Raw genomic sequence first — 27,354 nt, 5'->3', positions numbered from 1 at the left:
GGCTAAGAAAACAGCTCTTTGCTTAAAAATGGCTCTTATCCAAAATGAAGTTTTTCAGCCATCAACCAATCCTGCTGTGAGTTTATATATTTCCACAGTTGGGGGGGGGGGGGGGGGGGGGGGGAGCGTACACAACACCAACTGATTTAGTTTCCCACTGATTATGTTAAGATTGAAAAGGCTTATTAAAGAATTATTTATGTTTCTGTACCTATAAATTTTATGTTGATGTTTGCTCACGTTATCTCCAGGCATAGTAGTCGCACTTACACCATGTCATTTTAGCTAAGTAAATATTATTCTGATTATAGAACTAATAGAAGGTATGTAAAACATGAAAGAAAAAGTGCAGGAAAATTAGGATAATTCAAAATATGCCATTTTATATCTGAATGGCTCACTACAAGTTGTTAGAGAGCAAGAGGGTACATGTTCATTTTTGTGTGTCTTACTCCATCAAGGAACTGGCAGGCTCATTAGCAAAGCATTTCCCACTTGCCAACAAAATATTTTGGTCAGACTCTTCTTTTGACGCTCAACAGCTTTACCAGCTGAGCTCTGAACAGGAGGGATGAACAGCAGGGAAGCCTCTTCTTCCTCAGGTGACACTGCGTGCAGCTTACTGGGTGAGAAAAATGGTGAACACCTCCTGTACCCAGTGACCCAACCCAGCCCATCCACAAATTTTATATTGAACCATTTCCATGAATGGCATCAAAGCTGCTGTAAATCAGCAATCCTGATTTACAATATCTGTGTCCAATAACAGAATCAGGCCAATTACAGTTATTCGAACAGGAGCCTAAGCAATGTCTGTTCCCAGTTTAGACACAGTCTAGACATCATTCTTCAGCTACCCTAAAGCCTTTCTGGAAGGACAATATTTCATAGTCATGTAATCATTGGCTCTTTGTTGACATGACCAACGAGAAAGTCAATTGGTGTCAGCTGTAGTGGTGACTTTGTGATGGGAACATCTGCTCAGTTTATTCCTGATGAGACTTAGTCTTGCTCACTGTTAATTGGGCTAGGATGAAAGCTCCAAAACCTGTTACAAGCCCTTTGAGTAAACCAGTTATGAATAATTTTTTCACATAGTTTATCTCCTTTGATTTGTTAAATTGCTTCCACTTGATGCTTTGGGCCCAGGTGCCTTTTGAGTAACAATAAAACTTTGCAGCAAGTCCCTGACAAATCCTAGTGTTCTTTTCTAGCTATCCTGATAGTTTAGGAGACACTATATCTTCCTTGGCCCTTCACGGTCCTTTAACTTTTTGTCTGTTAATTAATCATCCTGACACACAGAGCTGTACTGCACCAAAAAATGTTGTAAATATCCTATATATAGTTCTCAAATAGGACTAGCAACTAGGGATTTCTGCTTTGTTCTTTTATCACACATATGTCTTACTTTGATGTAAACACTGTTTCAAAAACAGTAAAAAGAACTTTTTCATGTTGTGCATAGATTATTGCATAAACATATGCATCCTGTCAGACACAGTAATAATTAGAAATAGCTGTAGTTTCCTTGCAAACTCAGTATTACTTCAAACTGCTTAGATTTTTAAAACCCCGAAATCAGATGCACATCTTTGATTCTGGGTAGACACCCTTTATTTTCAATTCATTTGCCTGTCGCTAGGACCCATTTAATGCATATAGAAGGTAATTTAATACTAAACTCAATAAGCTCATAAATTTTTTCCAAAATTTACTGCAGTAAAATTTCACATTCAAAATTCACCTGGGTACAGTGGTTGAAGTTGCTTAAATATGAAAATGTCCCATATAAAAATTAAGGGTGAAATTCAGAAATGTTCTTACAACATTCCTACTTTTTGTTGTTGTTGTTGTTCCTAAAGATTTTTTACTATTCAGGCAAACTGATGACATGTATAAATGTCTGTTTTATCATGCAACTGCAGTCAATGAGTAATTGAAAAGAGTTCAAATGAAAAAGAATGAAAAACCTTTCAGAGGGAGGATGCATTTATATAAGTCTTATGTCCATGCAGCTAGCTCTATGGATAATAAGATCGGAGTGCTCTCTTAAACACCGACACATTTATTTTTAATTAAACATCTCTAAACGCAGGCAGTACAAGGTGATCTCTTGAGAACAAAGGCGAAGTTTAAAGGTTTTATTTGCTCTTACACTTGTTCATGCAATGAGTGTATTTTAGCTAGTAAGCACAGCAGTGCTAAGTAACAGAGAAGTAAAATGTGGTTTTTTAAAAAACCTGGCTATCACAGGTAGTAGTAGGTTCATTTTCATCATATTTAATGGGCCAACATCAAACCTCAGTGAACTCAACAAAAATATTCACAGTACATTCAGGATGGATTGGAAATTTTTTTATTGTCTGGCATTAAAGCTTGGACCTGCTGCAGGGAAATCATCTTGGGCACCCACGAGACTTCCACAAAATGCTGTAGTTCCAGGTTGCACTTGTCCCTTATGGCTCCCCAGCTCAGAGCCAGGCACTGTGGGAAAGCGTTGTGTCTCACCATCAAGCCAGGCAGTCTCCTGACTCTAAACTGGATGGCTTCATCTAGCGATACCTCAGCTGTTCAGTGTAAGATTAGGGCTGGGACGTCAATGGGCAATTGTGCTTGCCAGCTTTGGGTCTTTCACTTTCAGCCCTGCTTTTTTTCCCTACCTCTTTTATAAACAAACTTTTCAGGAAAATTCTGCTTTGCAAGGAGTTGTGCCAAGTGACATGCTTAGTGAACTGTGTTACCCTGGATAATTAAGAGAAGCCAAACCCCAGGTTTATTACAACAGCTTTAGCTATAGAGCTATTATTGACACTGTGTAATTATCAACAAAACAATCTCCCACCGATCATTCTTCAACTTTTAGTTTTGAAATACATTAAATGAACTATTGCCAACACTAATGTCTCTGAAGATTAATGAAGAGGGTTGGATGGGAATTTTTTTACAAATACAGATCAAGAAGTAACCTTTTCTGCCAGATGTTTCTGATGCAAGTCTTGGAAACCAAGTGGCACATCATCTTAAAAATCTCAGTGGAAATTTCTAGTACAATTTTATTTTCTTCAAAATTGTAACAGCTAGTAAAGAACAGACAAAAATATTTTTTTCATTGATGACATTGCAGGTACAGTTTTCAAAAACAGTCAGATGGAGAGCAATAACCTTTTATGAATCTCAGTGTGCCTGTGACTTTGGTGTATTTGAGATAATATCATACTTGTCCATCACGAAGAGCCTGGCAGAGATGTTTTCTCTTTAATTCTCCTTCAACAAACACAAGATCTGATCTGCTTCCTCATCTCCCCTCCCTCTGAGGCCAAGGAAATTCTTTCTGCTTGCTCTGTTAGCATTCAAGTCAAAACAGTATTTCTGCTATCAGGTATGCACTGATGTTGTTCTGATTCAGCATTTTGTGCTATAAAAATTTAATACTGTTAAAATGAGTAATGATCCCAGGATTCCCTCTGCTGCTTGGCTCTCCACTGCAGGTGGTGCGAAGCCTGAGAGGGTGAACCAGTGTTTTTCCAGCTTGCTAAGCTCTGCTGAGTCCTGAGACCTCCTGTGTTCAAGGCATTGGGATCCAGAGTACTCCACCACTCCAAGCTCTTGTGTATTTATGACCAGATGGAATTGTGATTCAAATACAAACAGGTGGCAGGACTCTAAATTTAACTAAGTATCTTAATAGATAAGTGGATAAATCACTGATTACATGCTGTTGATGGTCCATTGTTCATTGTTCAGAAATAAATTCCCCTAGCAATCCTTCAGCAGTAATGATATCAGCAATACTTATCAGAAGCAGACTGATGCCTTTTGTACAAATGGCTCTGATAAAGACCTTGTGGAGCAGACCAGACAACAATTGAAACAAGTGGAATGAACAAAGAGGTGTATGGCTTATCTTTTGTGTCATTTTCCATGGCTTCAGAGTATCTGACTGTGGGGCCAATGGGAATATATACTTTCCATGATAACAGTTACATATGTGGCTTGCACTTTCAATGTCCCCACTGGAGCACGCTCAGTCTCCTGTCTGAGGATGCAGAGCAGGGTAGCTCTGGCACAGGGGATCAGCCACCACTTCAGCTATCCTGGCCTCAAAGTGCCAAGTGATTTAAGGCTTTCTCTCAGGATGGTTGTTTTCCACAGCCGCACCTACTGGTCTCCAGATAAATCTCATTTTTTTGTCAATAGCTATCACAGTTCTCAGTCCCAAAGCAGAAATCCCCAGGGTTACTATTTGTCAATATTCTGACTGCTAGAGTACTGCTTTACTTTATTTGCACCATGCTGTGGGTTTCTCATAAGGAAATATGAGACATTACTTTAGCCCTCATTTTTCTGTGATGACCTGCCCATTATGTCCTTCCATATTCCTCTCCCTGACCTTCCATCAACAGTGTGTAAAGATGGACTTGGGGCTGGAGCCTACATTGTTGATACCTTAAAATAATCGTACCTCATTTTATTTGTTTATAACAAAAATATTGAGATCACTGGGAAGGACTCTCATTTTATGCTACCTGAAAACAGTGGAGTTTTTCTTTTTCCTTGTCTATCAAAACCTATTGCTGCTCCTTCTCCTTCTATCTTTCCTGCTTTCTTTTCCATCTTCCCCTTTTTTTTTTTTTCACTACAGGCTCTTTACTGTTCTCATTAACACAGTATCTGAACCTGTGAAGGCTTCCTTTTGCTGCCTTTGAAATAATTGAAACAAATCTACCGTTAATGCTCTCTGAATTTAAGTTTACACCTCCTCCAAAATGAGCTTTCTGTGTACTGAACTGTGGTACAGCAGTTTCATAAAAGCAAAAGTAGAGTGCAAAGCCAAGAAGCATTTTATAAAATAGCCTGGATTGACATAAAAATAATAATTCTTCACTCTTAGATGTAACACTCTATAACAAAGCACTGGAGAAAATATGGCAGCACAAGGAACAGCCTTCCAGTGTTCACTGGACGCCTGCTTGTGAAAGACCTTGTCAGGTCCTAAGAGCAGATGCAGAACTCCCATTTGAGCCACAGCTAACATCCAGATGCCTTTTGTTATTGTGCTGTGGAATACACAAACGCAGATACAGCACTACCCAGAGTAATTCAGTTCACACACACACACACAGAGAAATTAAGAAATTGAGATGATTTACACATTAAATTAGGAGTCAAGTGGCTTGAGGAAAGCCTCAACAGAGTCTGTGTGTGAAGCAGGATAGAACTTCATTTGACTCTCGTATTGGCTGAGCACTGAGCATAGCTGTGTTGGAGCTTATGTCCTTGTGTGCTTGTGTGACTGACAAACAGAGTAATCTTACATCCTGGCTTATAAGAGTAAAAATATTAGTCAGCAACTGTACGCTGCCTCTCTGGGCAATAACAAGCGCCTTTTTAGATATAAGCTGTTACCACTAGTCTGAAAGGTGATGTAACATTGGTGCAAGAATCCTGCAGACAGGTTAACCCAATGCTTTCCAAAGACAGTGGAAAGCCCTGCGCTGATTTCACTGAAATGAGGCTTAAATCCAATGTTTCCATTTATGAAAATGCGGATCCTCATCACTGCCAGTGACTATGTGAACTATCTCCTGGGTGACTTTATATAGTGTGTTGTCAATGGAATAACCTAACTTTTACATTTGGATCAGGAATGTAAAGTGCACTTAATGGAGGTAAATAGACGATACCTCTGTTCACTCTTCCAGATATGGTTCTCGCTTACTGAAAGGAATGAGCTACAGAGACTTCATCCCTTCTGCTTTTTCAGGCGGGTGTTAACTTTTCCAAACAGCTGTCTGTAATATGTGTGGCTCATATCTCATGAGAGGCATTTTTGATACCCTGTGAGGTTAAGGTTTCAAAAATGTTATTGAAAAAACTTCCCTACTTAGAATATTCTTACTTCGGATAGTTATAAAAAGGGAAACCCATGCCCTGAGTTTGAAATCCACATGCTCCTCTCCATGTGGTTCACACATGTGTAACATAGGCGTGTTTTTATGAATCGTTTGTATATTCCTTAGCCAGACTCCTGTGTTTAAACAAATGTGGAAACAACACAATACAGCTGTATAAGGAATTTTTTGTTCATAAGTAGGATCTATAGATTTTTAAAGCTACACTTTCAGCAACAGAGGAATTGTCCATATCGCTGGAATGTACTTCATGCCTTGATAAAATCTTTCATTCTTTTGGTCTGGAAAGAAAAGACCTACGAACGTTATAATGATGCCAATTTAGCATTACAAGAGTTAGCAATAGTCGAGACTGAAGGTGCTATTCATTAATAAGGTATCAAAACAGGCCTGTCTCCTTGGCAAGGAGATGGGTTCTGGTGTTGTTTCCAAAATTATTAACAACTTATTAAATGAAATGCTTCAGACCTTGGGAAAATTGAACACTAAAATAGAGTGAAAAATGAAATACAAAATATGTGGCCTTTGCTGGCAATTATGTCCGAATATTTTTGCATTCCTTCCCCTTTCTTTTAGACTATGAAAGGAACAGCTTTGGATGGTTGCAATAGTGTATGAGAAAGTGGCCTCATTTCTTGTACTGGATGATTCAAAATATCACTTCCTGAATTACTGTACTCTGGTTCATCCAAGAAGTAAAAACCTAAAATCTGAGAGTATAACAACTTGCCAAAATAAAGTGCTGAATTTGGACAATGTGAATTTTAGGTGTCAGAAGTAAGATGGTCTACATGATAAATTGTCTACTGTCTGCTCCACTGCTAATTTGATGAAAAGATGAGTGAAGTTCAAATTCTATATTGCCAATACAAAGAAAATGAACTGCCTTTTATTGGCATACCATTCAGTCTTTTTCCTGGGTCTTATTCCTCCATCTCAGACGTAATGCAGAATGATGTTTTGCTCCCAATAGACATATATGACTGCTCAGAAAAGAGTAATTTCTAACTCAAAGGGGTACCACACACTACCCTCCCAACAGAACTGTGCTGCAGACCCTTGTGTTTCTTTGCTGAATTCACATTCAAAGCAAATGTTGCACAAACACTCAGCGTGTTCATCACCAGGTTTGGTATATAGGACAAAATTTCTTATTCCTTTCTCATCTTCTTTTCCCACTGGGAAAGTAGTATTAGATTCATCCTGTAGGGTCCTTCAAGAAAACTAATAAGCATCTTGCACAGACGTGACTATTTTTGTTTAAGAGAAGTTTCAAAAATGTGGTTAGTAGCAGATTTCCAAAAGAGTAGAAGTATCTTTTTCCACAGACTATGCAGTCAACCCCAAATATACCTGCCCATGTGAGCCCAGTTAACGACTTCCCATCACTAAAATAATCAGTAGTTATTTTAGTTGATTAAACATTCTCTTATGAAAAATATTAATTAATTAAGATGATCCTATACTATCTATGGAAAAAAAGAGAAGACTCCTCTCACAGAAAAAAGTAAGAAATATAATAAATTAAGCCAAAATTAGAGTTTGCATTTACTTTCCAGAAATTGACTTTATGTAACATTAAACATTTGTGTCTAAAGTGTAGTTACAGAATTCCGTTCCAGAGAAGATTGACATTTCTAAAAGCTAAGTTAGCATAGCAGAAGGGTTCATGCCTTTGAAAGCAGGCAGTGTTACATAGCCTAATATGCAGTTCTTGTTAGGCAAGGAAAAGTAGTGCTGCAGATGCACTATTATGTATGTTCCATACTGATGTGCCGTTTTTTAACCCTCAGCATCTTTAATGGTCGCTAATATGTACCAGAGCAGATGGATCCACAAGGGTTAGACACTGACTTTTGTTTCCTCTAAGTTAAACTGGCAAACTCAGTCTTTCAGAAGGAATGGTATCTGATGTTTTTTCATCATGCAGTACACCCTACACTTCACTGCAATTATCACCCACAGTTTTAGGAATGTGCACTTAACTGAAGACATGAACCTTCCCCGTTTGATTGTGTGGAATTCAAATCCTTATTTAAAGTATTCTAGAAAAAATAATAGCAGAGGTTTAGAGGAGGAATTCTAGCCTTGCATATGAATAATGGATTATTCCATTCTATAGCTGCATTATGAAAAAAAAAAAAGAATGAGGAAAAAGGAATGGAGAAAATTTTAAGGTATCCAACAATTTTAACATGTAGAAACTCTGTCTGAAGTATTACTTAACTCCCTTTTTTTTGACTCTACTTAAAAGATTTAGGTCAGTTTAACTGAAAAAAAATCATTTGAAGAAGAAAAGCCAAAGCATGTGATTTTAGAAATGTCCTGATTAAGTGTTTTGACTTTTGTAGATATTTTTCTGTCATGTTTTTTTTTTTTTTTTTTTCTTGGTCTGAGATGTTGCCAAACCTGGTCTAGATTTTGTATTCCTTAGGCTGCATTTTTAGTCTCTGTATTCCAATGTTATCCAGAAGATGGAGAAATGTAAGATACTAATAAAGTGTCCTGACACTGGTACCAAATGAGAATAAATGAGACAATTCCCCAATTTTTCCCCAAAAGAAAGAAAAGGTCTGATTTCAGAGAAGTCTGATTTCAAAGAAAATTTCTGAGGTTTAGAGGAACCTAGGTCATAAAGTGTGGGGAAGAGGAGTTTCACAGCCTGACAGAATTATCTTCTAACATAGCTTCATTTTGCTTTGCTAAACTTTTTAACAAGGACTTGCAGTGCTGAAAAAACTTGCTAAAAGAAAAACCACCAATCCATTATTCACTATTTCGCCCCTTCATCTGTGTTAAGAAAAGATAAATCTGAAAACTCTGAGAGCTGGAAATTCATAGAATAAAGGCCTCTGTAACCTACAACAAATTCACCGATGAGATAAATAAACTCAGTAAATGTAGTCCATGAGTCCAGTTTACAGATACCCTGCATTGCTAAAGCAGTGAAAGCAGCCAGAGCTAATCACTTGCTCTGGCCTGAGGTCTATATAAACATCAGTACGACAGTCTCACATAGCTCTGAGGCTGGGACTCATTCAACAGAGAATTTAGTAAGAGACATCTTGTTGGATTACTGGCAGGATGTTCTGAGTCAATATTTGTAATAGTAATTAGTTCTGGAACTGAGACAAGTGACTTGATACACATTATGGCATTGTCCTTTACATCTTTCTTTTTGGAAGTTAATAGTTACGTTAATTTAATCTTGCACAAAGTCTATTCCTCTCAGTCCTAAACTTCTTTTATAAGGAAATTTAATTTACCAGCTGCTCAGAATACAGCTTCTTCTTAACAACTGAAGTATTCCTGCTGAAGACAATAAAACCTAATAAAAGCTGGTTGTTAAATTCTAGTAGTAAGAGTTAAAAAAAAAAAAAAAAGTATGCTGCAGACTAACATTGAAAAATGCACTTTGTCAATCAGGACCAAATACTTTTCAAAATAAATACTAGCTAGACGTGTTAGGAGGCCAGCTCCTTTCCTTCAGAAGCTTATTCTGAGACTTTTGCTTGAAGACTGTGAAACCAGATGGAGGGAGTATAATCATTTAGTCTGACCTCCAGCATAACTTAGACATAGGACTTGCATAAGTTATTTCTCATTCCAAAAAAAGCATCTGATTTAGAAAACATTCTAGTCCTGATTTTAAATGACCTATGATGGGAATTCACTATAACCTTATTAAGCTGTCCTAGTGGCTAATCAGTCACTGTACAGAATTTGTCTAGCTCCAGTGCTCAGACAGTTAAGCTTCTTATAATTTGATCTTTTGCAACTCTGAAGAATTACAACATTTGCGTTGCTAAGCAAGTGACTCTTTTATATTCTCCTTGACGCAGGAATCTGTGAGTTCCTGAGTGTTTCAGTATGAGGCAAACATTTCAATCCTTTGTTTCATTTTTCCAAGTATTTTCTGCACACTTCATGGTTCCTTAGTACTCAGTACAGAGCTGGACACAGCTCCAAAAGTAACTGTATGGAGACTTTCCTTGTTCTGTTCATTAGTATCATATTTATTCATCGAATCGTCAGATAAATTAACTCCTTCAGCTGTAGCATGGCATTATGGACACCTCCAGATCCCAAGCATTTCCAGAGCCACAACATGTCAGGTGTAGTCTGCTGACTTGGCAGCATTCACTGTGCATAGCTGGGTGTCCTGCATTTGGCCATGCTGGAACTCAGATTTATAGCCATGCCTTTTTCACATAGCAGCCCAGGTGACTGTATCTGTGACCTGGTTTCCTGAGGATCGGCTTTCAGTGTCATCTTCAACTTTCTCATCAAGTAAGCAGTCAGGGATATGACTGCTCAAGCTATTTCATCTCTTTAGAACTAAGAATTTATTTTCCTTTTCTCATTTCTCTTGGGAGACCTATTCAGTTGTCTAGCTTCAGGCTATTTCATAAAGCTGTTTAAATTTAGCAGAGTGCTCATTTCTTGTTCAAAATGTCACTGAGTATTAACATAAAATGGCTTTCATAAATCTTGCTATATTACACTGATATTACCTTTATCAGCCAAACCTGTTGCTTCTAGCCTCTCTGTTTAAAAGAGGGTATTAGGATTAGGCTTTTCCTTTAACTAGTTGTCACTAATTAAATAGTTTTCCTTAGCTCCTTTATCTGTAATGTACGATGCCAATTATTCAGATCTTTCTACTTATTCAGACATTTCTACTTTATTTCATTCACCATGTTTAAATATTAGCACAGGACTGGCTTTGTCCATCTCCAAGTAATTTCTGGAAAGTTTCACAATTTTATGAAAGCTGAAAAGTTTTTACTTGCTTTTTCTCTTTTTAATCTTGTAGGAGGCTGCACTGCTAAAAGATGTCCAACTGTTGAAATTGTTATTTATTATGTTTCTTGTTTGCTTGTGCAAGGAAGATTATTTTGCTTTCATTGAATAATAGGTGTATCAAACCCTAAGAATCACAGAATCATAGAATCATGGAATAGTCTGGATAGGAAGAGACCTTAAAGATCATCTAGTTCCACCCCCTGCTGCGGGCAGGGACACCTTCCACTAGACCAGGTTGCTCAAAGCTCCATCCAGCCTGGCCTTGAACACTTCCACAGATGGAACATCCACAGCTTCTCTGAACAACATTTTCCAGTGTCTCACCACCCTAAGACAGCACTTTCCAAGTATAACATTATTGAACGTTCAGTTATGGTCCAGTAGTTTGTATTACTGACTTTATCTATTCCTTTATTATGTACAAAACCCTCACATAACTGAAGATTATACCTCAAAAACCCATTATGTTTTAGAATCAAGTCCACCTTTCAAATTAAAACACTACATCTGTATATTTTAAGAAGGAATTAATGAAATGTTTAATTGTATCTTAAGTGCATAGGTTCAAAATGATTTTCCAGATAGGCATACTCTCTCTTCCTCTGGAAAAAAATACAGTTACGGCTCAAATGATGCCATGAGCCCTATCCCAGGCCTTCCACTGAAAGAGGCAGCACAAATCCTGTGCCCATGGATGGGCCAGAATTTCGTAGATCTTTGTTTTGTTCTCTGTTTCCAAAGCTGTCAAAACAGAGAAACCCAGTAAAGACAAACCCTGATGTGGCAATCCAGCTGACATTTAGTGTCACAAGATTTCTCTTTGAATGCCTGCGAGCATCCTCAGTAAGAAGGGAGCCACACTGATTTGTCAGCCTGTTGTGTCCACTGTGACCCATGTGACAGGCATGGGGTCTGGGGTGAACCCGGTGCTGTAGCTGTGGAAGAAATCCAGACGTGCGGCCACCCCTGGGAGCAGGGGCTGCACCGCCTGGGAGCCGCTGAGCACATCGTTTGAGGGCTGCAGAGTATTCAGCCCGAGGAGCAGAATTCCTCCCATTCTGCAACAATCGTGATTGTATAAACATACAGCAGGTCCTGAATAGGTTATTCAAGAAGTAAATACTCTTTTATAACTTATTTATACTCTCGCGCTTTCCCTTCAGGCTGATGATGGTTTGGGTCAGAGTTCTGTGTGGTAACAACAAAAAGAAACTTGGATGGTGTTTTGGAAATGGGATAGGCTGTCTGTTCCTCTAGGTACCTTTACTTTCAGATGTTTAATAGTAACTTTAGTCCTCAGCAGGCATTCAGATTGCTTATCAACCTGCAACAAGCCCAAGAAAATAGGAATAAGAAAAATGAACAATTCAATAAGCTGTAGATAAAACTCACAACTAGACTTCTTTCTAAATGGATTCCATATGGTGAGTCAGATTCTGCTTTCCATTACATGAATATAAATCTGGAGTCACTCAGCTGATTTCGCTGGGTAACTGCATTGAAAACAGGCAGCAGAATATGGCCCAACAAGTAGAGATACAGCTTATCCTATTGCTGTTGATGTTCTTTCAGTGCACCAATATACTTGCAAATATTCAGTTCTGTCGCCACATGTTAAATGTTCTAAACCCCTTATTTTGCACTTGGTGCGTTAGCAATATTTGGGCAGCTAGAACAGAGTCAAGGTGCCCCTGGAACTCGTTGTTTTCCTTGCTTAATAGTAACAGTATCTGCAATGAACTGAGGATAAATGCCTTTTGGAAAGTGAGTGTGGAAGCCATTTGATAGTAATCAGAAAAACAAGAAGAAACTCTAAACCCTGATTTTTCTCTATGCATGAGAAAAAGTTAAAAGATTTCCTCCCCTTTTTCCAAAGCCCAGCAGCCGTGTTCAAAAACCCAAATCGCATGCTTCTAATAGAAATCTCAGCATGGTTAAAAAAAATTACCGAGTGTTCATTAACTGAATGTGCTAGGGTTCAGACAGACAGCTGAGTTATAGCGACTTAATAAGTTACTGCCTGGCAGCAGATCTGCAGTAACTGTTGGTTACTGGCCATATCTGTCTTAAGTCTGTCCCAGTTGTAAACTGATGCAATGCAGCTTCAAAGTCAATGAGTTTTAATCTTGGTCTTTCTGCCTCCAGCTCCATCAGTTTGAGAGTATTGATGCTATGCTGCAGCTGACAGGTGGTAACTACAAAGATCTCTGTTCCTTCTAGTGCCTAAAACATAATTGCTTTCTGAATTTCATACTATATCCAAACAAATTGCTGATTGCTGAGCTATGACTCAGTCCCCGCAAAACCCCTCATGTATTCCTGATGAGTCAGATTCTGTGAATTTTTATTCATGTAATTCATGTTACTAGTTACACTGAAGATAGCAAAAGTATTTGAGAGTGCAAGCCCATGACCACGCACTAGACATGAGATCTATTGGACTTGTACAGTCTCTCTGCCAGTGAACCCTAACACATATAATTCTGTACCCATCAGGAGCAGTTACACACCAGCAATAGGAGGCTCTCCAAATGATTGCTGGAAGTTAGAAGATAATGCTGACTGGAGGCTGTAGAACGGTGGAATGGCTCATCTGAAACATGTCAGAACTGCTGGTAAGTTTTTTTCCCCTGAAAGATAAATGAAAGCCAACTAGGAATCAAAAAGCAATCTGAAAAGGTAGTAGGAAGTGTCCCACTTTGGGGTTGAATGACAGCTGAGGGTCCCTTTCAATGAAAGTTTTATTTCCTCAGCTTCTCCATCTTATCCTGCCTCCAAGTTGGAGTTGCTCTTTGTTGTCCAGAGATCAAAGGGTGTACAATATACAGACATGGATTTTAACCAAAGGAGCTCTAGAGAGTGTCTTTCTTCTTGCTTTGTAAGTTTAACTAGTTCTAAAATGAAAAGTTTGTGTCTCTGCTAAAATAACACATACTGAAATTCAAATGCAATTGAAGAAACTGAATTTCCAGTATCTGCTTAGACACAACTCCAGATGCTATTAAAAGAGACCAGATGTCAAGTATTTTCTGTTATATTCTAAAACAAGAGGTAATAAAAGTTTCTATTTGACTTTACTCATTTTAAACTAATGGTGAATCACTGTGCAGATATGCCCACATATTTTAGCGATATAATCATGACATAGGAGGTATGGATGCTCTACAGCATCATGATAATATCAGCATGTTCAAGACAGTGTTGAGGGAAATGATCTCCAGATTCTCTGCCTTCATTGTTCTGGTCACAGATGAAGACTTGGCTTGACAGATACACAGGACTGAATTTCCCCACAGTTTCCACCAAAAGAGAATGGGAACTGCGTGTGGTGTGGGGTGGCAGAATCATTCTTGTTGCTTATTTTATGCCACGTATTTGATTTTGACAGGGCTAAGTTAATTTATATGCTCGTTTTGATTACTGAGAAAAGTACTAAAAAGGAAAGGCCTGTGCTTGTATTTTACGCAAGAGTGAGCTTCAGGTTTACCTCTTGCTTATCTCTTAACGTAGCTCCAGCCTCTGTGAAGGGCTACAGAAAGTTCTTCATTTAAAACATATGAAGCCTTGGACAAGATTGCTGCCACGCTTCAAGTCAAATACTTGCTTGAAGATTCCTCTGGACCAGAGCCCGAATGAATTGACAGCAACATTCTGTCAGATGGTGCAAATCTGGTTCATCAGGGCAATGCTGGGATACATGTCTCATTTTGCAAGTTTTCCAGAACTTCCCAAGAATATTCCATATCCAACAACAACAACAAAATGTTTGTGAAGTGAAATCACACAAGCACCACATTTGCTAGTTTTCCATGAATGTGTTGAAAACATATATCTGGCCTGTCATCCTATGGTGGGTGATTAAGATTCTGCTTTCGGTATAATAGTTCCTTGATTTGCAGCTGGTACCAGGTGTGCACCGGGTAAACTTTAGGTGGAACTTTACTGATATTGTATATTTCTGAAACAGATCAAACAGAAATTAGAGAACCTGCCAGTTCTGTAGGAAGAAATAAGCATTTCCAGAAAATGACATTTTCCATCTGTTTAATTTTTTTGTGGTGTTTGGCCTTTTCTGTGGTTTTCTGGAGCTCACTTTGTAGCAGTGCTAAGAAAGTTGGTGTTTCAGGCTTCCTGAGTTTCATGAAAACCTTTGTTTTGGCTTTGATTTGAATGAGTTCATACTCAGGAATTCTGCACTGAGGGTTAGGGTTCAAACCCCAAATCTCAAAGCAATTCTGTGCTAAAACGATTGAGCTTTAGGCTGTTTATTTGTTGGAACCGGGGAACTTTCACCCAACCCATAGACTCACTTAGGACTCAAGTGAAACCTGACCCTAGTTTTGCTAAAAAGCGTCAGTTTTTCAGCGAAGTGTATAAATGAACAGCACAATCTTATCTGAATATTTCTCACTCACAGATAGTTTTATCTCTTAACACACCACAAGATATGAAAATAGTTTCCCCGACTCATACAGAGCTTGAAATGTTGGTCTGAAAGTAGATGAAGGGTATGTCTATAAATCTGGACACACATGGACAGAAACTTGCCCGTGCACTGACCTGGCCAGCCAATGCAAGTTTGGATTTGAAAACCATAAAGTTGAATTTTCATGATGCCAGAGCTGTCCCAAATGGGCAGGTGTTATTCAAATGCAATGCTATAGGAATGTGGTTGTATGAATTTTACCCAGGGTCTGGCCTGTGCCTCAGCACCTCCAAGGAGGATTTTGTCTGTCTGTCCTTGTGTGGTGCTTCACAGAAAACAAATAATCAATCTGGGAGTCAAACTGAACCTTGCTGTTCTGTCAGTGCTGTCTGACATTGCACCTGCATAGCCATCCTGCCCTCCTCCTCTCTACCACTCAGCTACAGAAAATTCAAATCTGAAACCTGAAACTCCTGGACCAGCCATTTTTCCACAGCTCTCTTCCTTCACAATCCATCCATTTGGGGAAGGAATGAAAGCTCACAGTCTGCCGCCTCCTCAAAACATTTCAAACTTTCACTTATCTTCACTTAGAATAACTTGCCTGACTGGAACAGGAGTCCAGGCAGTCCTAATTTGTCCGTTTGCCAGAACACTTTGTAAGCAGTCAGCCTCTTATCTTTTGTGTGAGGAGGGGGGGAAAAATGACCTTATTGCGCTAGCAGGTCATGTCATAGGTCATCCTTTCATTCTCCTCACAATCAACTACATTTACAATCAAAGAGACAGCACATTTTCCACTAGCAAAATGCTCCTTTCAAAAGCAATTGGAATGCTTAGTGTGCACCACGCTTGTCCATGAATTTTTTGGGGAGAAGAGAATTAGGAAAACTGAAAGATACATTGGATTTTAATCTCCCTGTTTCACAGAGAGATAGAATACTATATTGCACAATGAGATGCTTTTTCCTATCAAACATTCAGTAATTTCCCTTTTTTTAAAAAAAAAATCACAATTGTCAGAGCCATCATGAAGAGTGGAGGTCAAGTTTGTTTGCTTTTTTCCTTGTAATTTAAGCATTCCATCCTGTCAGGGTTCACTTTCCAGTGACCTCTGAATTCATCTAAAATTGCCCAAAAGAACCCAAATGCATACAAGTGTGGGAACTCATCTGTTTGTCATCTCCACCCGGAGCAGACTTGCAGCTTGCCGTTGGGGCTAAGTAGAAAGGGTGAGTGTGTCTGTGCTGGCAGCAAAGGTTTGCAGGCTCTCTGAACTGTATAAAGTTTGGTTGTTAGGCTTGATATTAACTATGAACCTGAAAGCAGCCATTTTTATGACCCAGTGTTTCTTAAAAGAGTAGTAGCTTTTGGTGCCTTCAGTTTTATATGTTTGAATGGAGACATCATGCAGCTGGTTTCTGTAGAGCCGAGGTGATCCCTAGGTACATTTGAAAATCTTAGGGTGTGCTTTTGTTTTAGGAAATACACCTGCATTACCTGACACTGAGAATAGAGCAAGACCAGAACTAGGAAAAGTTGTGTCTCTAATTATTTTCTTCTGGTATTTTCTTTTTTAAAACACATGATTTTATTTTATTTATTTATTTATATATTTATTTATTTTGCTAGGTGAAGGCTTACATGTTTTTATTCCTGTGGTCTGTGAGATTGGATGGTATCAGTCTGTTTCTCTTGTACCTTTGCAGCTAGCATGAATAGAAAAAAAAATTCCTTTTCTTTATTATCATTTATTAATGTACTGACTGGGTATTTAGAACATTTGGGTCTGTTTTAGTCTGTTCATAAGCCTGCATATATGGTGAATTTATTAATGGAAAAATGGTAGAAGTAAACTAAGTAGTAAAATCCTCATATGTTAAACAGCTGTTTTAAATATGAATATAGTGTATATGAAGCATATAAAACCTTCAAAAAGAACTCCATGGAATGCTGGAATTCAGTTTTACTCTATTTAGTTTACAGTGTAGGTTTGCAGATATTATACAGAAGTTTTGAGGGAAATCAGGTAAGCACTGGATTTAGGGCAAATTATTTACAGCAAAGCATTTGATTAATTTAGTTCTTCTTCTATACATTAATTACTTGCAAATAAATTTATATTTTAGAAAATGACTTCATTATTCAAGTACAGCCAAGTCCACTGAAGTCTCTGAAAGACTCACATTGACTGTCGTGGGCTTTGGACCAGGGAGCCATCCAAGCTGTCATTGAAGATAGTAGGAGATGAACTGGTTCCTTAGTGAGTATATCTCAAACTCTTTATTTTTTTAAAACTATTTGACTACTGTTTAGTTCAGTGGTTTTCAAATATTTTCAACTTCTCTTCCTCTAGCATTCATTTAGTGAAGGTACAGCACTCTACATTTAAGCCTGTCTACAATTTCTTCTTGCTTTCTTTGGTGGTAGTAGTAGTGCATGGACCTCTGTGTCTCTACAGATTACAGGGTAAAAATCCCACCCAAAACTCTTTGGCATAGAGTAATCTGCTATTCACAAGAAATGAGCAGTCATTCAGTTACATTCCTTAAATCCTCCCAAAATACTTTTTTGAAAACGCTCTTAGTCCAAATACTGGTGCAGAAACATATCCACAATGCAGTAACAAAATGTTTTCTTTCCGGGAAAGAAAGAGAGAAAGGAAGGAAGAAATTTTCATGATTTTCACATGACCGTTTGGGAACAGCTCCTATACACTGATCAGTCTCATAAAACTCTGCCGTATGCTGGTTGGTATTTCCTCATTTCCTTATTTTTTATGTATTGTTTTGTTTGCCTGACAAACAAGCAATCAGATGAAAAAAATAGCCTTTGACCCTATTTTCAGACTGACAGCTAGTAGTTTTGTATTTATTTAGACAGATCCTGTAGGGAACAATCCTCCCCGGTGCTCATTACTCAGTGGACTGACATTTGCACCCACTTTGGAAAGCTTTAAGATCACTGATCCATGCTAAACCAGTACATTCCAGCAAACTCTTGTGCCAAGAGGCATTAGTTCTAACACATATCGCCTTTCAGGACAGGAAAGAAATGAAACATTATTATCTAACATCAGTACATCTTCTTTGCTTTCGGCTACTGTTACAATAAACAGATTCAATTAACTTAATTTCCTTGCTACATTTTTAGATCTCTCAAAAACAGAGCATGCTAATAACATCTTCAGTTTCTCATCTTTTTGCAACTTATTCAGCTCCTCAATGTGTTTAGTTCAAACTGTAGCCACCGTACACTTAAAGGTGATACAAGAAATGGAGAAAGGGGACCATGTACCTTTTACTTCTATAAAAAACTGATTTATTGATTTATTCAATGTTTGTTTCTTTGTTGGTTATCTAAGAATATGTGACTAATATCCAGCTTGATCTGTGAGTGCTTTTCTGGAAAACTTATTTGTTCTCAGTTGGATTTCCTTTCAATTTTCCAGCTCCTCTGACTGATAGGCTAACATTTCCACAGGTATCCTGGGGGCATTTATATTGAAAAGATACTGAAAAAAAAAGCAAACAGCATAAAATTGTGTAACAGGATAGCTAAAATGAAATTCTCCCTATGGACTGGCTACACTAGTTCAGTTATTTACTTCTCTGATTCCACTTCCACAAATAACCACTCAGCTAATTTCAGTCAGTGCATAATAGAGAAAAACCTGAAGCAATAACTGAAGACAAAAAGTCAGAAACAGAAAGATCTGGGTAGTCTTAGCTTTTTTAACATATTATTAACAAACACTAAAACACACCTACTGCCCAATTTGTATCTCTGCATTACTTTTTAATCACAAGCTTTGTTCAACTGCACTACAAGCAGCTTCATGCCGTAGTTTACACGTGATGTGATTTGAACTTATTCATTTGATTGATGTTCAGTAGGACTGGTACACTACAAAATTATTTTACAGTTTATTATGTAATTTCTTTCATTAGGTTGTCTAATTATTGGTCTTATAAAATTTATCTTTATTGGAAATTGTCCTAAAGCTAAAGACTAACCTAAATCTACACTGTTGTTACTTAGATGCATGATTTTTTCTGTCCTAGTCATTGTGAAACTGTTCCCTCTTGTGTTACCTTGTATATATTTGAAGATTATTAATATTTCTCTTCAGTTCTGTCTTTCTATGGGTTTACCTCTTCCCTGAAATCAGTGCCTAAATCTTGGAACAGAGCTCCACTTAGGGTTTTGGCAGCACTAGCCACAGAAGAAGGATTGTTACTTGTTTCCAACAAAGTTATTTATACAATGCAACATGATGTTTCCCTCCCACCTCCCCCCCCCCCCCCCCCCTTTTTTTTTTAAATTATCAACTACATGGTATCATCTCTAGTTTGTAAACCACTACCATCCCTAAAATCTGTTCTGCAGAAATGCTTGTTAACCTGTTCTGAATTTGTTTAAATGGTTGTTCCTGACTGTTTAAAGCTCTGCCATCGTACATATTAAATTGCATCCTACTTTCTTTTTTCTGAAGATTGCATCCTACTACTATGTTTTCAAACCATTTCGCCACTTCTTCTGTCAGTCTGAAGCCTGGCCTTCTTCTTCAATGTGCCTGAAGCCTCTCTAAGCTTTCCCATTCTTGAAAATGTAAGAAGAAATTTTATTAATGAAAATTTTAAACTCGCCCAGAAGGGATGCCTAGGAAATGCAACACTACACAGCCTTGTAGTCTGACAACGAGCCATTGCTCATTTCTTGTTAAGTATGTTTTTTTCAGCAAATTCTATACAATAGTTTTGAATTGTATAGGCATCTGTCTTGGATCGATTATTATTTTGTTTCCCTAATTTGCTTATGGTAATGTCATGTGAGACAATATAAAAACTTTCTGAAGTTGAGACATAGAATCTTATGCTTCTTTTCTGCCCAAAAAATCTCTTGCCTTACTAGAGTGGGAAATAAGGATCATTTGACATGAATTGTTCATGACAAATTCATGTTGGCAGCTACATACAAAGCTAAGCTCTATAGCAGTTTTATGGGAAAAATATTTTGCGCACAGAGGAACTATTATCTCCCATGAACGTTCCTGAAACTCTCATTAATTGCAGTAACAATCACACTGTTAACGTTGCCAGTTCTCAGGATTTTATTGTGTCACAAGTAAAACCTTAGTTCCTGTACTCAAATGACTATCTGGGAATCCCAGATTTCTTTTTGTAAGACTACGTTTCTAGCCTTACAAGTGGACAAGTACTTGATAATGTGACCTCAAATGGATTTCAAAGGCAGGAGACAAAGAGTAAGAAGTCAATGGTGACTTAAGTGTTTTCCAAATCTCATGATTTTGGGAGACTGGAGATGTTTCTAAGTGTGAAAGTTGGGATGACTGTCATGACACACATCAATTCAAAAGGCAATGCTACAGAAAGTGATGTCCTCCTTTCTTAGCATTCTGCATGAAGAGAATATTCATGAGACACTTAGAAACTAGTAGAGATTAACTATTGCGGCAAAACTATTATACTGAAGTGCAGTACGTTAAAAAATGTGGAGCTGCTAGCAAGGTGCAGTCAATAATCACTTCTCTGCCTGGTCCACTGACTTATTTCTGTAGGTCATTCTGGCCTATTTCTGTTGTAAATAACACAACAGTAGGTTACAAATGTAACAGTCTCCAGAAGAGGAAAAAAACCATTTTTATCTGCACAAGCTAGGCTACTCCTATTTTAGCAATTTGCCTGTAGCTGCTTTTCCTAATTATTGTGTGTTATCAGTTTTAGTTAAGGGATCACAGGACCCCAGACTACAACCAGAATCTTAAAAGACCTCGTACCCCAGTTAAACATGTAAATAAATGTTAGATTTTGCAAAAATGTTCACTACCCAACAACCCAAACTACAGAAAACCTGGCAGGTATTTGGAGACCTAAATGGGAACTCAGCACTCCAGAAAACCTGGTCCTAAATTAGTTTATCTTGTGGTTTGTGGGAGTCTTTCACAGAGCAGCAGGGGAGAGAAAACTATGTTGAAAGGGAGACAAATAGGGTTGAAAGCCACAGAAACTGGAAGGGGAGAGAGCAAGGGGCAAGAAGGGAGGCATGGGAGCACCTGAAACAATCTTCTGAACCTGCGGATGTGAAGCCCCAATGACCTTATATCCTTCATTTGTCATCTATTCTTTCATGCTGTCTGCAACCAGCTTTATGAAAGTTAGAAATGCATTTATGAAAGCTATAGCCCAGCTCAGGGAGCACTGTGGGGAAGGAGGTAGGGAAAGGGGCTCCCTTTTGGTTTGCTTGTTAGAGCTGCCTCCCTGAGGGTTTCAAGGCTCAGATGGTTGAAATTCTGCTACTAAACAACACTTTGATTTTCAAATAGAAAAGTGATAACACAGCCAAGCTTGTAGATACTTCCATACTGTAGAAGGGACTGGGTATGCACTTATCTACATACCCAGCCACAGGCATAAATCAGATGTTACAGGTATAAACATGTGTAGAACTTGCTATGACATACCCTTTGCCATTCTCGCCCTCCCCAAAGATACTGAACTACACACCTAATCTACCTGAGAGTTTCTTTTTTTAGTATCCCCAAGCACAATAACGTCAGAGTACTACACAGGTCAGTCAGGTAGGCATAGTAAGGCTCATAAAGGTCTTTGTGAAACTTTAGTTCTTTGTTTCCTGTTTATATAGTAGTGTACCTTGCACATATTTGTTCTGTTGGGTCTTTTTCTCTTTTTATCCCCAGGTAAAATGCTAACCAAAAAGGCTCTAAAGGCACTCAACGTCTGCATTAATTTGCTCTCTGAAAATATACTCACTGCCAAGCATCTTTGATTGGAAACACTGTCACTTACTTGTGTCAGCTGGGTGAAGCAGAAAAGTGCAGCTGTCCTAATAGGACATGCATAAAGATGTACTTGCTCATGGTTTAGGTTAGGTTTTTAAAGCACGTTTGGTCTTGATAGAGACCTAAGTATCAGTATGGGGGTGTGTTAGGAGACTGGAAAGTAGAAATAGTTGCTTGACAGAGACAATTTAGTAACATTAGACTTCAGTGAATTTTCACGTAAGCAAGCTGTATTACTCTGAGATAGCGTGGTGGCACTGAAAACCAGAAGATTGGAGACCTGACTAGTTTATGCTTTGTGCACATTGAAATAAATTTTTATTCTGTTTCATCTTTCCTGTTTGGGGTTAAATTGTCCAATATCCTCGTGCAGATGTGTAAGGGGGATACCAAAGACTACTGTATTCAAGGAAACTTCACTCAGATAATAGGCAAGGGTTTTTTGAAGGAACTCAGTCTGATTCCTCCACACCATTGAGCATAGTTGGCTGAGTGTTCTGGAGATGGTGCAGGCCACCCATGTCACTGGAAATGGGGTAGAGAAGGGAGGGAAGGGAAACACTGGGCTTCAGCATTTCATTTGGGATCCCAAGAGAACCAGAGCTCCTAGGCTTTTATAGGAATTTTGGTGAAAAAAATAAGATTTTAGTAGTCTAGAATGCATTAGAACAGCAGACTCAAAAGCATCCTCATCAGAGGGGGAATCCAGAGTTGCCCTGAAAACCAGGTCTCTTTCTCATAAGTATCAACAAAGTAGAGACCACGAGATCGTTTCCCTATAAGCCTTAGATTCACCTGTATTATGTTTATCCATAAGTCTAGTTATAGTCCTAGGTAGTCTATATTATTTTACATCAACAAAAAGAACTTTAAAATGGCCTTAGAGTGTGCCATAATGATGCATTTTATGTCTTTATTCATTGGTCCCTGTGCATGAAGTTTTATTGTATTGTATTTAGTAATATATGGTAGATATAAAGAGGCAAGAGACATTGCAGATCTCAGTGGTTCATTAGTCCTCCACTCTATCGTGTTTTAAAACTTCTCCTTCTCCAGACCACAAAATAGCTTCCTCCTGTATCATGTGTATTAAGTGTGAATTCACAGAGGGAACTTTTAAATCTTGCTGCTCCAGAAATAATAATTCCTCTATATCTCTTCTGGTATAATTTATTATTCTAGAGGAACTTCCCTGTAAATGCCTAGTCCTGAATACAGTCACTTTTTATCCAGAATCCAGTGCTTGTATGTAAGTAACTTTGGCTCAGTTTTAAGGGCATAGTTAATGAAATAGTTTCAGAAATAGTCATGTGCTTTGTTTCCTATTGTAAAGGCGCATCTCCCTCGTTGGTAGATACAGAAGACTATTACCAGAAATCCCAGGGTATTTTCAGAAAATCATTAGTGAACCAGTCTAGATGGGCATTAGCTTTTGAGATAACATACACAAAATGTCACCAAAAAAGGAATTATAATAGGTAATACTCCAAAAAGTGCAAAAAACATCACTGAGGGCTTGGTGCCATTCCTCTCAGAGGGAGGCTTCCTTCTCCTAGTGGAAAGAGGCCAGATACTGAGTTGGGAAGAAAAGAATATGAAATAATATTTTTCCTAGCATGGTTCCAGCACCTGGACGATGATCTGATGGCTTTGGTAGGAGTTAATCTAATTTTTTAACTGGACTGACTTTTCTGATGGCTTGGATGGGAGTTAATCCAGGTTTTTAATTAGACTGAATTTTTTTTAATAGAAAGAGTAAAGAAATCCTTTTGCCAGCAGGGGACAAATTTTTGTGCTGTCAAATTAAGCTGCTCCTCACACCTAGTTTTCATTTGAGTCTACACCACCAATTTAGTCTTGATGAACTGGGCCCATAAATCTCAGCCAGAAGAATTATACGACCTATTCATTTTCCTTCTGCCACAGCCACTGGCATTCTTCGCTGTACTAGTCTAGTGGTAGAAACCTGTGAACCACTGCAGTGACAAAGTACTCTGGCCATTCAAAACCTTACCCTGCCCAGGGGCTGAGGGTACCAGAGCCCCGACCACCCGTGGAAGTGTGTGACTTAATCAGCTCTTACCCTCTGAGGTTAAAATGATGAAGCACTGACAGGCTGCAAACATGGTGCTGTGGCTTCCGATGCTGCCTGTCCTCTCATGGTGTTGAAACGCCAGGCCGCTACAACACCTCCCAGGGGAGCACTGCTTCTGCTGGGTGAAAACTGACCCAGAAACCTTACTTTTGTCTTTCCAAGCCAGCCAGTGGCCCTTCTGTGCCTCTTTAGTCCATGGCAGCTCTTCGTGGACCTGCTAACAGCTGTGAAAAATATTCTCACTGGCTTGAGTGCAGCTGATCAGTACAGCAGATCTGGCCAAGAAAGGCAAAAAAGAGTTTTGTGTGAACAGGGTCCTATAAGCGGAGGCTGCTTGTATCAGTTGCAGCTGCAGGACTGGTCCCTGGAGCATTGCAATGGAGCCTGGAGGAACCCCTGCTCTTTGCTTGTAGGGCTTGTGTTTTAACAGAATTATCAAGTAACAAGCTGAACACAGAAGTTCATGACACTGTCAGAATAGGAAGGTCTGGAGAGGGCTTTATCGACCTGAAAAAGTTTTACATCCCTCATTTGGGTTAGAGCAATTGCCTTATTATCATTGAAGATGCTGCACGTTTTACACCCGAGCCGCACGCCCAAATTCGCATGCCCAGGTAGGTTTCCATCTTGTCTTCCAGAGCCGTTAAATTCAGTGCTCATGAACGGCTGGGTTAACCTTAGCTTCCTCAGAATGTATTTACCAGTTTCTTGTTGCTGTGTGACTTTCACCAAACTACATGCCTTGTACGTGTCCACTGTTTTATCTTTCAGCACAGAGGAACAGTTACTGCTGGAGTCAGGAGACATTTATCAAAGACATGACTGCTGATTTACTACAAAGGGCTGCTGAACTCCTCTAGGAACTGTCTTTTGACCTGTTGCTATAAATTTTGCACTGTAGAATTGGCAGACTCTAACAGTTTTTTGTAACGAAGTACCAAAAAAAGAAGCCCTGACCTCAAAGGACCTAAATATTTTAAAGTAAGAAGTTGTGCCATTGATTGCATGTTAGGCTAAAATGTAGAATTAAAATTCTTAATCTCTCAGTTGTATAGTACAAGACACATTAATTGTCTCTTTTTCATTAAAAATTAATTTATGGTTATAATTTTTTTGACATTTTTTAATTTGGTCATGGGAGTTTGTGCCTATGGAGCCAAATGCATAATCATGTTGCGTGGCTCAACATCAGTGCATGGTTTTCTTCTGAATAATGAAGAAAAAGTGCATTCAGCTACCCGATTTTCATTATTTTCAGTATGCTTGTGCTCCAGACTAGGAACAGTATTAAAGACACAGCTGCATTCCTGAACCTAGTCAAAGCCCATTTGCAAGCCGGGCTGCCTGCACCCTCCCATTGTGCCACAAAACAATCTGGGTACAGGAGAGGAAGCTCTAAATCTGTAGTACAGAGCGGGTACAAATGCCAACATTTGCACACGTGGGGTTGCCTACAGAGCACTCCTGGGAATCCATGGTCAGGCAGGTGTCGGAACCTGTAAAATAAATGCACAAGTTTGCAGCACACTGGAGATGCTAGTGGAAAATCTGGGACGTTGTGGGACAAACCAGTGCATCTATCAGCGTTCAAAGTCATTTGAACATTATATAGATAGTGATTTGTAACCAAGAAAAGCATGGCAATTCCTGTTCACCCAGTCTATTTCCCTGCCTGCCCCACCATCCCACAGACTGTTGCAGAGGTGTTTCTGCAGTTCTGTCAATGTTCTTGCATGGAGCTTGGGTGATCTGTATAGCCTTACTGCTGGGAAGGGAGCATTGAAATAAATTCCCATTTTATAAGCCGCATTGGGAACAGGAGAGCTGGTTCAGCTTTTATATGTGGGGCAACTGGGCAGACAGGGCAGACTGATGATACAAAGAAGTCATAATAGAAAGAGCATTTGGAGACAATGGAAAGTCAAAAACACTGAAGCTGCTAGCTATAGAAGAAAAAGGAAAAAAATCAGTAGGGAGTGAAATGCAAGGGTCTTAGCAGAAAGAGAAACTATGAGAAGAAAGAACAAAACAAAAGAGATGGATAAAAGATGCAGCAAATAAAAGAATATGTGAAAAGAGGGGGATAAAAAAAAAGAGTATTTCACATCTGCTCATGGAGTTCAGATGACAGTTCCTGCTTAAATTCATGGTACATGTGTGAACATGCAGGTTCCCTAGGTGACTTTGAAAATCTCAGCCAGGAAAGTCAGCCAGCCAGAAACAGTACCTCAGACGGGAAGCGTTACCTCTAGAAAAGCCAGTTCAGGAGCTGAATCACATCAACTGGCCAATTTTATTTTATTTTTTAATGGAAAAAAATGAGGTTAGGAAAGAGAAATGGCTGCTGCTTGTCTAATAAGGGCATTTCAGACTGTGTACATGCTCTAATATTTTCCACTGGAGGAATACAGAGCCTTTCCTCATTTCCCATCGCCTTTTGGGACTTGTATTCCGCACTGAACTCAGCTTCTTCTCTTGGCATCTCCTTCTGCTTACTTTTGTTTTTCTTCTCTGTCTCCATTGCACAGGGAGAGGAAGCCGCTGGGTGCTGGGAAGGAGCCTGCCACCTCCCTGCCTGCCCCTTTCCAGGGGACCTCGCTCGGAGAACCGGGGAGGCTGGCTCCACACTGCATGAGCTCGCTTGCCATCGGTTGTGACCTGTGCTCCCACAGGTTTCTGCGCTGTTTGCAATGAGACGAGTAGATGTGACTGTGCCTCTTTCACTAGTGCTTCTGTAAAGCTACAGTTTTGGGTTATAATCACGTGCAGTGTCTGGCACTGTCGTTATACCCTTCCCAAGGGGGTGGCGATGAGCCATGGCCCTGGAAGCACAGCAAAGGTAGCTCCTGCAGACAGGTCTGCTCCCTGCACTGGCCCTCTGTCTCTCTCCCATTTTCGATTCAGTGCTTACCATCAGGTTTATAAGATGCTAACACAGGGCAGTTTTTCAAGTGCTACTTAGTATAACCCCTCCTTCCTTTAATAGTAGAATCGCCATCTAATGTAAGGTAATACTTCGGGTCTGTGCATTTTCACATTCACACTTCTACTCTATACATGTAAATAGGGGGTAGGACAGGCGGCCTGCAAATTTACCACAAAGAACAACCAGCAGAGTTCATCAGCTGGTGCTTTAAGGGCAGCGTATTATCACATGTGGCTAAAATTAAACATGTACTAAGTGTTAGTTGTAATCACACTATCTTTTCATTAAAATACAGTTTTGGAGGTGCTTTTCATTCCCGCTTTTCTGGTTTGCACATTATAATTTAATCTCAAAATCCAGAAT

The 27,354-nt window shown here is 39.0% G+C and overlaps 1 long non-coding RNA gene across 2 annotated transcripts in view; it reads left to right on the top strand.

Annotated features, from left to right (window-relative positions):
* The first annotated feature begins 106 nt into the window (after positions 1–106).
* Positions 107–27,354, top strand: part of LOC308072147 — a 41,677-nt gene continuing 14,429 nt past the window's right edge. For both annotated transcript variants that reach the window (XR_013931547.1, XR_013931548.1), the window contains exon 1: positions 107–17,410. This is a non-coding gene — a long non-coding RNA (uncharacterized lncRNA). The remainder of the gene's footprint in view (positions 17,411–27,354) is intronic.

Source organism: Falco punctatus (assembly GCF_963210335.1).
Source record: "Falco punctatus genome assembly, chromosome: 12".
NCBI lineage: Eukaryota > Metazoa > Chordata > Aves > Falconiformes > Falconidae > Falco > Falco punctatus.
The sequence above is the reverse complement of the archived record's forward strand: the minus strand, read 5'-3'. Positions and strand labels throughout refer to the sequence as shown.